We start from the raw sequence: 16,606 nt of genomic DNA, 5'->3' as shown, positions 1-16,606 counted from the left end.
TGGTTCCATCAGGGCTGGTAGCTGACAGAAGATGGAGAAGACAATTTTGCCATGGTTGCATGAAATTCTGTACATTCAGGAGTAAACACTTATTAAACACTTTCCCTTGCTTGACCCTAGGAAACACCATGCCTAAAGGGATTTTGAGCTAATGTTCATCCCAATTCCTCCTTGATGGGCTGGAAGAGTGAGGGCTGTTTGGAGAATGGAGAGGGAATGTTGAAAGATGCACTGGGCAGGGTTGGAGGAAAGCACTCAAGAGCATGCTTAAAATAGTCCCACAAACACATCTAGCCTCTCTCAAGGATTAGAAAGCCATGGGGCTCAAAACCATCAACACTACAGCAGCCTAGTTAGGAATATGACCTTCAGCAGAGCTGCTGCAGCCATCCTGGAAAACAGGGTGTGTGTGTCTGGCAGGAATGAGACACTAAAGGCTTCAGTAGGGCACAGACAAAAGGTTTAGTCAACTCTACACTAGTAACATGCAAACATACTTTGGCAACTGTTCTGCTCTGCCCAACTCTGACCTCTTCCTCAGTCTTATGTGTAAGGGGATTTTAAAAGTCTAAATGAGTAATGCTAGCTGCAGCTTAGAAATATGCTTCATATCAGAGGGAGAGACATTGAAAAAGAAATATCAACTTTACCAACTTGCTGAATCTTAGAGTTCTGTTTTCAAAACAGCCCCAACAAATCCTTTGAAAGGTTCAATAGTTCAAGATCCAAGCTCTCCTCACACAAACCATGTGGGACAACATGAAGAGAGCGCAGCTTTCCCAACAACTAAGAGACAATGCTGGATTTCATTTGGCCAAGTTAAATGGGTAATACAGCGATATTATCTATATTTCAGGGAGGTCTTGGGGTTTTATTGCTGTTTTTAAAAGAAAAAACAATTCAGGTGATAGACTGGAAAACAGATTTATGTTAGTCTTGCATCTTACTGTATTTTTGTACAGTTTACTTTTAGATTGTTCCTTAGAACAGGAAATAGAAAGGCCATTGTTTTTCCATGTTCTCCCACCATTATAATGAGATGCATCAGATTAGAACTATTGAATAAGCTCAAAACTCCCCAGGTTACATTCTTCTTCATCTTCAGCCTTGCCTTTCAAGCAAGCTTTACACTTATTAAAAGAACCAGGGCTGTCCTCAGCCATACCCTGTCTTTAAAGATGAAGCCCCAACCACGTTTCATGGAAAAGACCTGTCAGTCTACACCTTTGCCAAACTCCGTGGCAGGTTTAAACCATTATGCAAGACAGTAGATTTTGATTCCAGGCTCCTCTTACTCAGTCTCAAGTTCTAAAAATAATATTTTTCTTTCTGCTAGGGCACCTCCAAATAGTGATAATCCAAAGGCATTAAAGAAAAAGAAAGTTACAACTTAAAGAGCGTGACACAGATTATGAATAAAGAAACCCTTCCCATATGGAAAAGTTTTAAAAATTTGACATTTCTTTTCAATATGTGTTAATCAGAAAGACAGTAGTGAATTCTCACTGCTTCTGACAGAAAAGAATCAAGCCTCTTGGGACATATTAAACAAAGGCAACTGCAAAGAAGGGAGAACAATCCTGTAGTTTCCTTTAAAACCATATCCCGTGTTTTTTTAAATGGCTGGGAAAGTTAGCAGTTTGGAGCCAGCCACATGTAACTTATCAATGCTTCAAATGCAGGGTGAGTTAAAAAGGCCATGCCTGGTTCCTTTTGCAGTTGGGAAAAATCTCTTTTGAAGTCTTTTTGAGGGACTGACGGGGGAGAAAGTGTCAGGAAAAGGATTTGACAGGTTCTGCACAGTGAGGGGCAAAAATACGTCAAGAGTAAAATCTCTTGTCTAAAATGAGCAAAGAGATAGAAACCTCTCCTTCAGCACTGGAGACACCAGATAAAATGTCTAAGAGTCCCTTGTATCTTTTTTCCAGCGACACATTAATTCCTTTTTATGCTTTTTGCCAGCTTCTCATCTTACCAGGAGCCTGCAGGAGAAGCCAGTCCAACACTGCAGGGAATGCAGCCACACTGGGGCTCCATGTCTAGCAGTCTCCCAAGATCCCAGGTAAACATCTTATATTTTAAATACCCTAAGCATCACAGAAGACTTCAGTTTCAAGGTGGAGCCAATGATCTGAATGATCTTAAAGCAAAAGTGAAAGGACCAAGAAATTACCCAGTTTCTTGAAATAAGAGGCATTATTGATGAACGTATCAATGACAACAACACTGTTAGTTGTGCTCTTGGACAGCAGACAGTTTTTCTCTCCTGTATTTTCAATTCTGTCCAAATAACAGATGTGAGTAGTTTTGTATCACCTGCCACATAAACATAACTACCACCAGCAGGTCAAGAAGTGAACACATTTTGTTTTTACCAGGACCATAAGGAGCGTAAGTTGAGCTGCTCTCTCTTTTAAATTCTCACACTCTTCAAATTAAAAGAAAATATTAATTATTTTTTCCATCAATCACAAATACTTAATGTAACTCATCTCTAAAAGCTGTATTTATAGTAGAAATTTGAGAAATTAATTCCATATAAACTCTACTCTCATCTGTAGCAAACTGCTTTTGCATGTGTGGCACAAGCAACCTACACAGTTACAAACAACACAAACTTAGCATCAACAGGACAGAAAGGACCAGAGTTCACCACATCACTACTCACAAGTAACAAGTTGATGCACTCTTAGTGGAAGAAGGCAGCTCATTTCCTCTCAATTTGAAGTGCACAGAAGTATAAAATGAGCTTTTATTACTAAAAGCCATTGTCTTTCTATTTTGATGAAGTGATAATATTTTGACTTCTTCCTTGCTTCAGCCTCATAGTTTTCCATTTGCAAGGTACATGTAGCATCTCACAGATAATACTTCACAGCAAAGAAAGGAGAAAAACTTTCTCCAACTAAGAAAAACCTTTCAAAAGAACCCTATCCAAGTGCTAGCAACAAGATTATTTTAATATAGTCTTTTTAGTTACATAACAGACATGAAAATGCAAGTTATAATACCGTCTTATTGTAATAAAGACCTGGGGAGCTGTAGAAAAGAGTGCTAGACAAAAAATACTTCAGATAAGAGATTAGGCACTCAAATCCCTAAAATATTCCACTGTAAGAGTGTTTGCTCCTATTAAGATAAAGACCACAACACAATATATGTTATCTATACCACAGATACACTTGTAAGACATTAACAAACGTGTCTGAAAAATGTATAAAAGAATCCCCAGTTCCAGCTTGTAGAATCCAGGCTGCTGTCAGGTTCTGCCATCTCCATACCACTCCTTTTGCATCTTTAGGAACTGTACACAGAGCAGCTAACTGCTGTTAGCCCTGAAGAAAGTCAAAGCTGCAATCACCACACTCACTCGTCTTTGATGATATTTACCATCAGCTGGTGCCTGTACCCCACTGTACAAAGAGGGAATATCCACCTCACTGGGGCTGGAACTTGCAGGACACATCAGTACCCTTATGTCAATGCAGTTCTATTATATATTTACAGCAAGTGTTATGCAGCTTTGTTTAGACTCTTGCACACACACCAAAGCTGAGGTAAAACTTCATTCCACAGAAGTATTTTGCACAACATTAATGAAATTATTGTGATGGGAGTTTTTGTCTGTGTTTTTTAATAAAACCACTTTAAAAGTTGCAGTTCAATGATTCAGTTCCCTTTTCCCCCTTAATATTGTTACACTAGAACACAGCAAGAATTCAGGCAGTAAAATGTTTTAGGTACCTTGAGTTTTTCCACAGCTCTCCTCCTCTCTAGTAATACAGTTGACCTGTAAAACAGAAAAAACACAGGACTGACTCCTGGTAGGCTTCTCAATACTACTGGAATATATTGTATACTAAAAGCATTAACATGACATCTAGCTTCTTGAACCCCTTTTCAGAATTTTTCATTGAATTACATTGTATTTTGTTGTCACATAATGCATTTTTCATATAACAAAATCTCTAAGGGAAGTCTCATTTAAGAGTGCCTAGCTGGAAATCTCAGGTTACAACTCAGAAAATCCAGACGACCTGCTGTATTTTTAAAGTAGAGCATAACAGCCACAATCCACAACTCCTCCTGCAGCCCTGAGGAAGCTGAACTCCAGAGCAGCCCCTGAGCTGGGACAGGAGCACAGCACAGGAACACAACATCTCCCTTCGAGCACTGACAGCTGCCAGTGCCCAGAACTCCTATGGAAACAACCGCCCTGCTCTGACCCTTTCCCACCACTGAGCACCAATGGGTTTTCCCCCACATTCATCTTCTAACATGAAAGTAAAACGAGTAAATAAAATAGAAATTGTTTACTTCTATCTTCTTTTGTGTTCACAGGCTCTGTCCACAAGTTAGCTTCAGTCAAACATGACAAATTATTTCCATCACCTTCCTTTTTCTCTCAGCTACTCCACCAAAAAAAAACCCAGTTATTTCCTGGGGGACAGGGGCCAGACTCCTTCCTTTCATACATGCATACAAAATAAACTACATTTTCTAAGATCTATAGATTAGACATTAGACATTTTATGCATTGTGAAATTAGAGTTTTATGCATTGTGAAAACACTAAGCTCAGCCTACCATGAGGCAAGGCTGGTACTTCTCACCAACTTGTTACCCCATTCAAATTCATCAGGCTGTAACAGACTCTTTCAACCATTCTCAGCTTTACCTTTTTATTCTTTCATGACTTCACTGTCGTATTCTCAAGCATTACTGCTTAGGTTTTCTCAGCATATCACACTACAAATACTTCACCAGTTTCAACACTTCAGGAGCCTGGTTATCCCATTTCCTATCAGCACTAAAAGCTGAATTATTCAGTGTGCTCTATGAATTTCAGGAATAAAGAACTGATTTCAAAAAAAAACCAATATGCACAAAAATAATGCAAGGAGAATTATACAAAATTACTGGAAGACACTGTGATTACAAGATACTCAAAAGCAAAAAACAAAATTCCAAGAGAAGTAAAAATAAGATGTTATTGCATCTTGTTATTGCTCAAATTGTCTATTTTCCCTGAATTATTTACTTATATAAAGTCAATGCCTTGCTCAGCAAGTTTGCATTTAGGAATGAACGATGCACTTATATAAAGTATTATGGGTGTAATACAGGTAGACAGCCACAAGACTGACAGGAACACAGATTTAGGGGGCAGAATTCTCTGTCTAGGTGCTCTTTGTGGGGCTTGGGCATATTTGCTTATTTTGCTGTCCTGCCAACAGCTCCCTGGCAGAGCCCACAAAGCAAAGGCAGTGAGTGGGGAAAGAAGAAGAAATTTATTGGCACCAAAATGCCATGCTAGAACGTGAGTACTTCACAGCATCAGGAATTTAAACACTCTAACGTGACTGTTTATTCTTGGCATGAGTACAGTTTATTTTTCATCTACTTCACACTGTTAGAGATAAGGGAACACTATTTTTACGCAAGCTCCTGATATGTTATTTTAAGCGTAGCCCTCACAGGCAAGAAGAGACTCTTCCAGGCTAGCAGCTACTGTTTCCAGAGGGCATTGACAGACCACTCACAGACAGGAAAATTTTTCAGTCTCTCCAATTTTCCAGCTCCAGGTCTAGTAGCACTGGTGTGCAGAGGTGCCCATGCCTCTGAGGAGGTGTTTGACACCACTTCAGTTCCCCTAGAGTGGCACAGCTCCCTCCCAGGAGGGCCAGCACAGCCCCAGGACAGCAAGGAGCTTGCTCAGCTCTGTCCCCACCTCCGGGCACTGCAGAGGTCAGAGATCCTACAGCTCTCAGCAGAAGGAGGTACTGTGGGAGAAAGCCAGAAATTGTGGCACTGCAAACATAATATGCTATTGAGCAATTTTTTCCCTGTCCTTTGTCACATGCTCTTCATTACAATCTCTTTCTTCTACTTCACATCCCTTCTCCCTATTACCACTCAATGCACTTTCACAAGCTATTCATCCCTCCCCACTTCAAAATTCTCATGATTAAAACAACAACAAAATATGTAAAAATTATCAAACTACTCTGCCATTCAGTGCTATGACTTAATTCCCTCTGCTTCATCCACCAGGGTCTTCCATCCCATTCTACCCACTCTGGAGTATGAGCAAGAAATTTTGACACAGGCACTCATCAAGAAATGTCTTTGCTGCACTTTGCATTGTTTAGGTCACATTCTCAGCTCTTGTTCATCAGTTAAATGCCTCTGTGCCCAAAATAAAATTATATAACAAAGGATGCAGATCATATCAAGAAAGGCAAAAAGAAAATTTGGGAAGGAGTAACAGTCACACATTAAAGAACAAACTCAGAATCAGTTTTCAGATCAGGGAAAACAACAACAATATACATTCTTGGATGAATAAATTAGGAAAAGAAATTTTAACTCAAGAGATGACAGCAATTAGACAGATATTGAACAAGAACAGCTTCGAAAAAAAGTTCAATACATCTAAATAATCACATATGTCAGAAATCAGACACACTACACAAATCCTAACAGGATATTGAAAATGCAAGTACAAATTAAGTGCTAAATGTGGGCTTCAGCCTGTAAGACAAAAGAATTTGTGTGTCAGAAATACCATTTATCTTGAGAATTAAAGTACAAAAGCCACTTGGTTACTTGAGAGCTACCTCTGCCTCTCTTAGAAAAGTAATGTTTTAGAGCTGCATTCAGAAACTATGAGTAATCACAGTGATGGATAGTCCAGAAACTGTTGGGATATCCCAAAGAAACATGCTCTGGAATGAAATTATAATCTTCTTCAGTTACTCATATTATAATGGCTGATCAGTGTGCACTAGGAAAATACACTTCTGGTTTGAATCCAAGCCTTGAGCATAAAAGCAAAGCTCTAGTAAATATTTAAGAGAATTTTGAGTTCCAAACTGAAGAGCTGGCAACTAAGGTTTTTGTTTGTTTTTTGGGGGTTTTTTTGGGGTTTTTTTTGGTTTTTTTTTTTTTTACAAACAAAACCATCAAAAGATTGTGCAACTCTAAGAGCCCTTAAGGAAACAATTGGGAATTTTTCATAACATGGTATTTCCTTATACTGCTGACCACAGGAATGCAAACAGTTCCACCAAACAGAGATTTCTTCATTGGAAACAACTGACAATATAACCATGTTTCCATCTTTTCCATTCTCAGCACTCAGCATACAAAACAGATGATATAATAGAATACAGAACTGTCATAACAGGGCGACAAGACATCTTTACTATAAATCAGCACCTGAGAAACTTAACAAAAACATATTTCTTAGGTGTTACAGAGAGAATTTCTGTCTAATTATTTAGCACCTCTGATTAACAAAACCACCATCTTCTACTTATTTGTTGAATTTCCCCTAAGTGCTGTTAGCATCCCTGTCAACCTGAAACAGACCTCTATCCCCAACCATAACTCAGTACATCAGTAACAAGATATATTCCCTGACAGTAAGGCAGGTATGGCACAGAATCACGGGCTGGTAATCAACTGAGTTAGTTAAAGGAAAAGCAGTGCTACTCTTTGTACCTTAGAAGACATCCCATGTAATATCTAATGGATAGATTTCCTCACCACCTTCTTAATTTAGGATTATTTGAGCAATGACAACTGATACCATGAATCCTTCCAAAGGAAGCTGGAAATGTTTGTGTATCTCTACAGCAATGGTTCTCAGAACTGACATTTTACTAGACTCTGCACAAGGAGACCAAGTATCAGAGACGCCTCAAGGGAAAGGCAAGACAGGACTTACAAAGGGACTTAATTTCCCTGACAAATAATTAACAAGTCACTATCACAGAGAAAGTAATTTACACTCTGTGCTGACCTTCATACTGTGAAGAGAGAAATACAGGATAAATGAACATAGCCAACTGAAAAAAACCCAGTATTGTCAGAATTCAGGAAGGTACTCGGAATGGGAAAGGTGCTACATCAGCACCCTGACCAATATATGTCATTGCATATTTGCAACTCAATTAAGGCAAGATTTTAACCAGAGCTACAATTGCACTAAATTCTCTCAATTCAAGCTGAAGGAAAGCAAGAGGAACAAGTCATAAAAGGAGAACAAAACTGGAATGTGCTACAAAGAGACCAAATTGTTTTAAAAAGGAAAAACCAAAACAAGCAAAGCCGATGAAAGACAAAGCTTTATGGAGTTAGTTTGCCAAAAAAGTCAAGAATTTTGGATGGTAGAAAAGACAGACAAATGTCTTAACTTCAGATAGAGACATAAAAAGACTTTGCTAGTGTGGAAGTGTTTACAATCCATGGCAGAGAGATTATTACTCTTGTAGTCAAGGAAACCACTCTGACAGGATTTCAAATTTTGGAATTCCCCATTCAAGAGGGAACATAGGAAAATACTCCATGCTCTTCTAAAAGGAGAATGAATATGGCTCTAGTGTCCCAAACAGAGCCACAAGGCTTTGACAACAAACTGGTTCCAATGGCTCCACAGAGGAAGAGGCCACAATCATAAATGAAACATGTCAATTCTGCACTTTCATAGTCTGAGATCATCAATGATTAAATAGCCATTACATCCCATAATATTTTCACATACAAAACCATTTACCAGAAGTTACTAAACCAGTAGCTAAAATTTTCAAGCTAGGCTTTATTTAAATTGCTGCATCTCTTGATCTTTTCTTTCAAAGGGATGCCCACCGAACTCTCAAAAGCTGACCTTTCATCACAGCACACTGCTGGTCTTGGAGAATTCAACTCTTCTGAAGTTACAAACATGTGAAACCTCCCCTCCTGTTTAGATGATTCTGAAGCTCTAAACATAAATTATACAAAGAAACAGCTTGGTTTAATTATAATAGTACAGCAAAACTTATTTTTCCAGTTTTTATCTTAACTCGATAATAAAACCCTTCAGCTGATACATCAAAGTGTGCTGAGATTTAGAACAGAAATCAAAAACTATCTTTTACTTTTATTGCTGTCAACATCCTAAGGAAAAAATATGCACCAAAAACTTTTCAATTTAATCTCCCTGGTGTTGCTAGAGAACTACCCAAACTCTGCAGACTGTAAAGCGAGGCAGTAGTAACAGCAAACCACAATCACCATAATTAGAACATAGTAATACCTAGTGATGCAAGAAATTATTTGCTGGTTTTCATTAAAATACATGCTTCATTTTTAATTTTTCCTACAGTCACTGCACCAAGATGCATATTCAGAATAGCAAGAAACTACTAGGCAAAACTAATGCAACATCCACACTCAAGTTGAATTAGCAGTACAATCACTAGAAGCTTTGGTGCTGATAAGGAAGCAGAGACTGCTATTAGAAAAATCAAAGCTATTGAGGAGTAATAGAAAACTTATAATTATGATTTCTGACTGAAATAAATACATATGAAAATGAATGTGTTAATTCACACTTCCTTTATTGGTTATTGTTTATAGTAATACTGGCTATTTCACTTTACCTTTATCTTCTGATAAACCCCACTTACAAAGGCCCAGTGCTCAACAGTTTGGTGTTGTAAAGAATTGAGTTGCTGTCTGGTATCTATCTTAATGACTGTTTCTCAGCAAGAATAAAACTAGTTTCAGGTGGGGTATTTTATTTTCACATAAACACAAGCAATGGGAAATGACACTGTCAGAAATCATCTGAATAGCTTTATCTAATTGCTGGGTACAGTTTTGCAACAGACCTTCTAACTGGCCTCAGAGAAGTAGTCTATATTGCATTATATACTTCTGCTCCCCTTGCTCCCTTCAAATGAGGTGAGGTCCCTGCTGAGACTGGCATGAGAGAAGGTGTGTGTTAATATAGTGTAATATACTGCATCTCTTCCAGGTATGGGTATGTCAAACCAAGTGCTAACTGCAACTCCACAAAGCCAGTCAAGAGGAAGCAGACAGTGCTCCTTTAACCTTCCTTATGAAAAATAAAAAAACATAGGTTAAAGCTACACCAAATCCATTTAAGTAAAATAATTTTCAAGCTATGTTTGGGCAACTGTGAAGAAAAAGACACCTAGCATTTTTCAGATGCTATTTAATGCCCCAAACCTGTTTTTTCCCCCTCTTTGCTTCTTTTTTTGTCTCACTCCACATATATTCTTGTATTCAGACTTCCCAGATTTTAAATCAGTCCTGAAAGAAAAAAAATATCTTACATTCCTTTTTAAGAAGTAAAGGAAATGCGAAGGCCTGGCGTGACTCCTTTCTCACCTTTTGTTAACGCGGGTTTCCTGCTTTCTTCTCCCCAAGACAAAAATCTCACATTTTCTACCAATCTCTCAGTGTCAACTTCAACCCATTAGCTTTTACTGTCTCATTACTATCCTCTGACCCTACTAATGTATAATGGTAATTTTCAAAGTTGCTCTTGGTTTCTCACCAGAAACCATCAGCTCCAATCACTCCTTCCTTGTGGTTTGCAGGATCCCACTCCTAGCAATAAACACTCCTTCCAAAGCACCAAGACTACTCACGGTTGTAAGAATTCCTACTCTCCACCCCTTGCCAAGTCCATTCTGCCATCCTACCTCTGCATTGTTTTCTGCACCACCAGCCCATTCCTCCTCTTCCACTGCAGTGTGAACTCCTGGCATGAGAACTGCCCAGACACATTGTGCTGGCCAACCACCTCAAGTGCACAACTGGAAGCAGCTTCTTGGTGCTGTACACAGACCACCCACCTCCTCCTCTGCCCAAGAGACCCCACACAGCCTCAAAGCTTCAAGAAAGGAATGAGCACTTCATGGAGCAAGACTACTGCTCCCTTGGGTTCCATTTCCCACACAAGGAAACAAGACCAACTTCTCAACTCACTCAGGTATTTGCATTTGCACTAGATTAGCAAGTAAAAAATGCACTTAAATATTCAGTTATAACACTGGTATAACAGTAGTGGTCTGCCTAAGGATACAAAGCAAGGCAAGATTCATATGGACTCTTTCCATATGTTTTCTCCTATAAAGTAAAAGCAAGACCTAGCAATTACTCTGTTTAATTTCTCAGCAATTCTTTTTGCAAGCTGCCTTTTTCACATCAGCCCTAAAAATGTCCATACAGGACATTGTTACTAAGAAGGGATTCTTGTTAAATTGATGCTTCAACCACCTGAGCAGACACTGATTCCTTTCTATTCTCACTTTTTACTTTAATGCTCTTTTGGTTTTATTTTGCAAGCCATCAAATCCACAGCACCTCTTAACCTGCCCTCACATACAGTTTTGTCTTTCAGTTCTGAAGCTGAAGTGTTACTGCCATTCTACTGCAGCAACATGACTTCTGAGTATTCCCAGCAAGGTTACTGGCATTCTGCAGCTCTTTCTGAGACTGACAGAACTCCCCTCACACTGTGCCTGCAAACAGGAAGAGAATGGTGGAAATGAAAGTGAAGACCTGCAGCTGAAGTTTGAGGAGGCTGGAGAGGATTTCCCCCACTCTCCCAACGTGATTAGCAGGGCAATTAGCCCAGTTGCATCAGGGCAGGACAAAAGCACCACAAGGAATCTTTGCCTGACAACAGATGATCAGAAGATGATTCACAACATAAACCTCAAATGTATGATATTCTTTTCTTCCAGCATTAACTTATGGATAAAGCCACAGCCAGATCCATGACACCAAATTATTGGTGCAAAGCTAATAATGTTCATAAAGATCTTGAAACACTTTTCCTCATCACTGAAATACCAAGCCCTTTATTTATTAGAACAAGCTGCATTTGGAAGTTGAGGTTATGATTTGCTTACAAACTCCACTGGTGAAAGAAAAATAGGTTTTCATCAGTATCTGTCCTACTTTATAATGACATTATGAACCAGAAACATTGCCTCTTTATATTTATTCTTTTATTTAATCATGCTCATGAAACAGTCAATTCAGCCCCCAAACCTGAGAAAGGATCAAAATCAACTATAGTTTTATTTTTTTAAACTCTCTATCTCACTTGCTCACTTTTGACTTCTGCAAAGCTTAATTCAGCCAACCTCCACCCTAACCCCTGGGAGCATCTTGTACTTTCCAGCCATCTGGACTGTATTTACATTACTAAGAAGAAAGTCAAACTTGCTCATGAACAAAAAAATCTCCTTACTATCTTTCTGTCTTGTCTCCATAGTTATCTTTTAAGTTCTTATTTTTTCAAAAAAATTACTGTTCTCTCTGGGGACTCCACTCAATCTCCCTCATGAGTTCCACTGATGTCATACAACTTCGTTGTTTAGCATTTCCTAGTGCTGCCTTTAAAAAAAAAATTAAAATAGAAATTACTATTTTCCCCCTCAGTTTTCACCCTGTCTTCACAAAAGCCCTTACAACCAGCATGAAAGTTCATGAATGATGGATTAGGATAGAAGTAATTGTACCAAAGTGTTTACTTAGACAGTAAAAGTGACAGCTTTGCAAATAAAATGAACTATTGCCAAACTAAGATCAGAGACAAATATTAAAAGGAACATAGACAAACATTTACTTTTGAACTTGTATCCATTTTAATGGCTTTCCTCCCCCTGGCAATGACTGCTCCATCTTGGCTCCTCCAGGACAGAGGAGCATGCCATTTTTTCTAAATTGCATTTTCATCAAACTATCTGTGCTGCAACCTCTCTCCCAACACTGCTGATCCAGTGTGCTGAGGAAACTTGCTGAAAAAGCACAAACTGCAGAACACAAGAAACTACTTCAAACTGGTTTTACTTTCAACCACATGTCCTTAAACCCCACCTATTTTTTATTTTATCTGAGCTGCAGTATAAGTCTGCCTTTTAGTATTTTATAACCCTATTTTTCAGGGCACACTATCTCTTTCGATCAAAGGTAGTCTATAACTATAGCTTATCATTAAAAGCTATTATGCAGATTTACTCTGCTCCACTTGACATGCACCAGAAATCTGCATCAAGTTTAAATGAAAGCCAGATTGGTGTCTTAGTTACATGGAAAATTAATGAAAGCAATGAGTGATGCTTGACATTTAGCTTTTTAACTAGGAATTGAAGAGCCCCAATGCTTCTGAAGATGCCTGACCCAAACATCTGACTAATTTCAAATATTAATACAGTTTAATGAGCTAATTTAATACCTGTATAAGGGAAAAATGCCAATGTAACATTAATTAGAAAACACTTAATAGGAAGAAAAATACCTTTCTTGAGGGGTGTTTGCTTTAAAAGAACTACCTACTGTTGTTTATTTTCAAGCTGAACCTCTGAATTCAATTCAACAAAGTTACCCTTCAGAGGCATAATGACTTTTAATGATCAAGTCAATTATCTTCTTGTCCAGTCAGCAGCTCTGCTGGAATACCAAGGACTAGAAGTTCAATGGCAGGCTGCATACCACAGCCACATAAGAGCAAGAAATACACAGCAGAGAGGTAACAATGAATTAAAAATGTAATGAATATGCCCACATGAAAAAATAACTACTGAAATAACGCACCCAAACACTACCACATTCTGCTTGCTTTCTTTTAAAGATGCCAGTTTCTAGAATGATTCAACCTTGTCCCTTCCCAGTTTTTTTGTTCTTATCTCCAAAACTCAAAAGACCAGCAGAGCAAATAAACACAGTTTGTCATTAAAAGTAGCAGAAGTGTTGTGAAGATGCAACATCTCTGCTTTAGGGAAGCACAGCCAAATTACTTATCAGAAACAAAACCCCAGGAGATCTGTTATCAGTCCTCTACTACAAAGGAGTTCTCTCCCTCTATTTCAAGCTGTACAAATTTCCTGCAAAATGTGCAATATTTTTGCAAAAAATTTTTTTTGCAAATTTTATTTTTCTTTTGAAGAAATGGACAATAAATATTCAGGCAACTCTGAACTTCCTTTTATTGAGACACAAGCTGAATGTTTTATGCAAACTACTAAAAATAAGTTTTTCTTCCAGCAGTGATAACTCGTCACAGCTTTAATCAAAGGAATAGCAATCACAGCCTAATGGGCCCTGTTCTCTAGAGCATCCAAGCTGAAAAATTATCAGTAGGAGAATATTCACTGCAAAGAAGAGAAGAATCTGCCAAGAAGTGAGGACTAATATATTTGCACTCAGTTTGCCTCAATTTGGTTTTACATGTTTCTAACAGAGAGAACAAGAAGTGACTTGATGCTCAGTCTGCAGCTATGGTATGAAATTAGTTTCTAAGGAAACAGGGCAGAATCCAAGGGACAAAATTTCTGTGTTTGTGCTGCTTCTGTAGCAAACACAGCATCAGCTGAAGAAGGCACATGAAGCAAAACTCCAAACCGATTAAGGGACTGGATCTTTGGCATCCTGAATTAGCAATGGAGCTGGTGAGGCACTCATCTCTTTGAGGGACAGCACAGAGGTGTAAGCAGGATGCACACCAGCTCACAGCCACTGCTCTCAACTGCAGTGCAGGGAGACACTAAAAATAATACAGCTGGCACTTAATATAGTCTGCTCCTTCAGGCATGCAGAGGCTCTGCTGTGACTTTTAGAAAATCTGCCCGCATCTCGTGGTTCCTCTTTCAGAGGAAAAACAAATCTTTAACTAGTGAGGCAGAAAACTTTTCTGTCGAAGAAATTGAAGTGGGTCAGATAAAATGTGCTGATTTTCAAGAGAGATTTCTACACCATGAATGCCAAGCAGGTTTCCCCACTGTGGTGAGCACTGGACTTTGGAGAGCATCTCTCTAACCTGATGGCATGGGGCTGCTCTGGAAGCTCTTCCCAGCTGGTGCCACATGCTACGTGCAGGGATTGCACTCAGGATGCAGATAGGCAAGAAGGGCAGCTACACCAGGGAACTCCAGCTGATGAGATTCTCCAGGCCAAAATAATCAGAATTCCTTGGAGAATTTAAAACTTCTGAGGTACGTGGTGCTCTCTGAAATGAAACATTCATCCTATCAACCAGCCACATACCTTACTGCTTAGCAACAGAGGTTCCACATGTGTACCTGTCTGCAAGAAGGAAAACAACTCTTCTTATCCATCATTCTCAAAACACAGCAACACAATTTCTCTCTGAGTATACACAGGGTTTGTTGTTTGTTTTATAAAATTACTTTAAATTCACATTTCAATATAAATCCAGGTGTGCTCTACATTCAGTGAAAACCAGATCCGGAATGGAAAATAAAATGTTTCTAAAGCAGTTTCAATACAGGTGTTTGAGTAAGGCTAATTTCAATTTGAGAGGGAATTCTCTTGGTTTGCTCTCTTGGTTTGGGAGTGAATTCTTTTTGTACAGCTCTCCTTTTCAGAAGGAAGACATCGATGCACCTCAAAACCTCAGTGTTAAGTAGGAGTAAAACTGTTTGCCTGACAGCCAGAGGTGACAGCCCAGCCCTGAAATCCCAAATATATTACCATAGGCTGGAGTATTATTTCCACTATGCTATTCCACTGCAGAACACACATCAATACTCATCTCTGTCCATAAATCAATGGAACCTATTTTAGGCACAAAAGTTTCAGAATAAAGCCTTCTGACCAACCTCTCAAATTAATTATGCAAATGCTGTATCAAAGTGCACAGATAATTTTTACTTCAAATTTTTAAAATCTGCACAGATACTGTGAAAGGAAAAGAAACTAAATGCCTAATTATACACACTGAATAAGCCAGATAATGGCCTGTCACATGCATCATTCTGAATGCAAATCAGAACAACGGTTTTAGCTGTAAACACAACATGGAAACATCAAGTAACTTTGATCTTGTCTTTGTTAAGAACACGATTTCTTAAGATTACCTTCTGTATTCAGTGGGATATATATATAGAGAGATATATATTTAAAAAATATAATGAAGCATTTTTTCCCTGCTGGCCAAACATACGCTATGAGTTATTCCAAAAGAGATGAACTGTATTTCTCCAAACAGAAAGAGACTGCCTCTTACTGCCCTGCTAGAAACACTAAAAACAAAAAACCCAAAACCATAAAAAACCCCAACTTGTTCAATACTTTACTTTTGTTCAAGCAAAGTGTGATTGGTTTTGTATCCAAAATATCCACAAAGTGTGCCTGTACTCAAAAGCTCCTGTGCTGAGAAGCACAACCAGCTTAAGAAAGTGGAAGAAAGCCATACCCAGAGCAAGGAACAAACCTCCTAATGCCTGCTGTGGAAATGAGTCCTAGAACACACTCCAGGCATGTTTAGGAGGTAGGATTTTCTTCATTTCAGCCTACTTCTTCCTAACACAGCAAGAAAACCATGCAGAAATCATGGTTTTCAAAGGAAGGGCTAAAACTGAATAGATGAGAATGCCCAGGTTGGACATGCCAAGGAGGGAGTGGAAACCAATGCTGTCCTCTTTGCCTGGTACTAAGAAATTCCTTGTAACACTGCCTATGCTATTATGACAAATTTCAGCAAGTGTAAAATCTTATTTCATGACATTGCTATTAAGGGGAGATTAGGCTTTTAATGGGACAGTTTCACAGTTTAAGAAATTGAGGCTGGAAATTAAAAATTAGGAATTTCAGTGGCAACTATGGCTAACAGTGACTGCAAGGTCTAAGTGCAACAGGAAAGTCTGTCTGCTGTATGTTGCAGAAGTCTTCACTTCCCACCCAGGCTTTGCTTTCTAACACCTTTTGCCATTTACAGATGGAACACAAGATACTAAATTCCATGTTGCAGTTTTATTAGTTTTTAGGTATGAAGAAAA

At 38.7% G+C, this 16,606-nt stretch overlaps 1 protein-coding gene across 3 annotated transcripts in view; it reads right to left on the bottom strand.

Moving 5' to 3' along the window:
• ADD3 (adducin 3) overlaps window positions 1-16,606 on the bottom strand; it is a 92,148-nt gene that overhangs the window by 54,618 nt on the left and 20,924 nt on the right. For 2 of the 3 annotated variants that reach the window (XM_021536286.2, XM_021536289.3), the window contains exon 2: window positions 3,745-3,790. The exons of the other annotated variant lie outside the window; for it this stretch is intronic. The gene's annotated coding sequence lies outside the window, so the exon portion shown is untranslated. The remainder of the gene's footprint in view (window positions 1-3,744; window positions 3,791-16,606) is intronic. 3 annotated transcript variants of the gene reach the window in all.

This window comes from Lonchura striata, chromosome 7, assembly GCF_046129695.1.
Source record: "Lonchura striata isolate bLonStr1 chromosome 7, bLonStr1.mat, whole genome shotgun sequence".
Lineage (NCBI taxonomy): Eukaryota > Metazoa > Chordata > Aves > Passeriformes > Estrildidae > Lonchura > Lonchura striata.
This window is presented reverse-complemented; position numbering and strand designations above follow the sequence as displayed.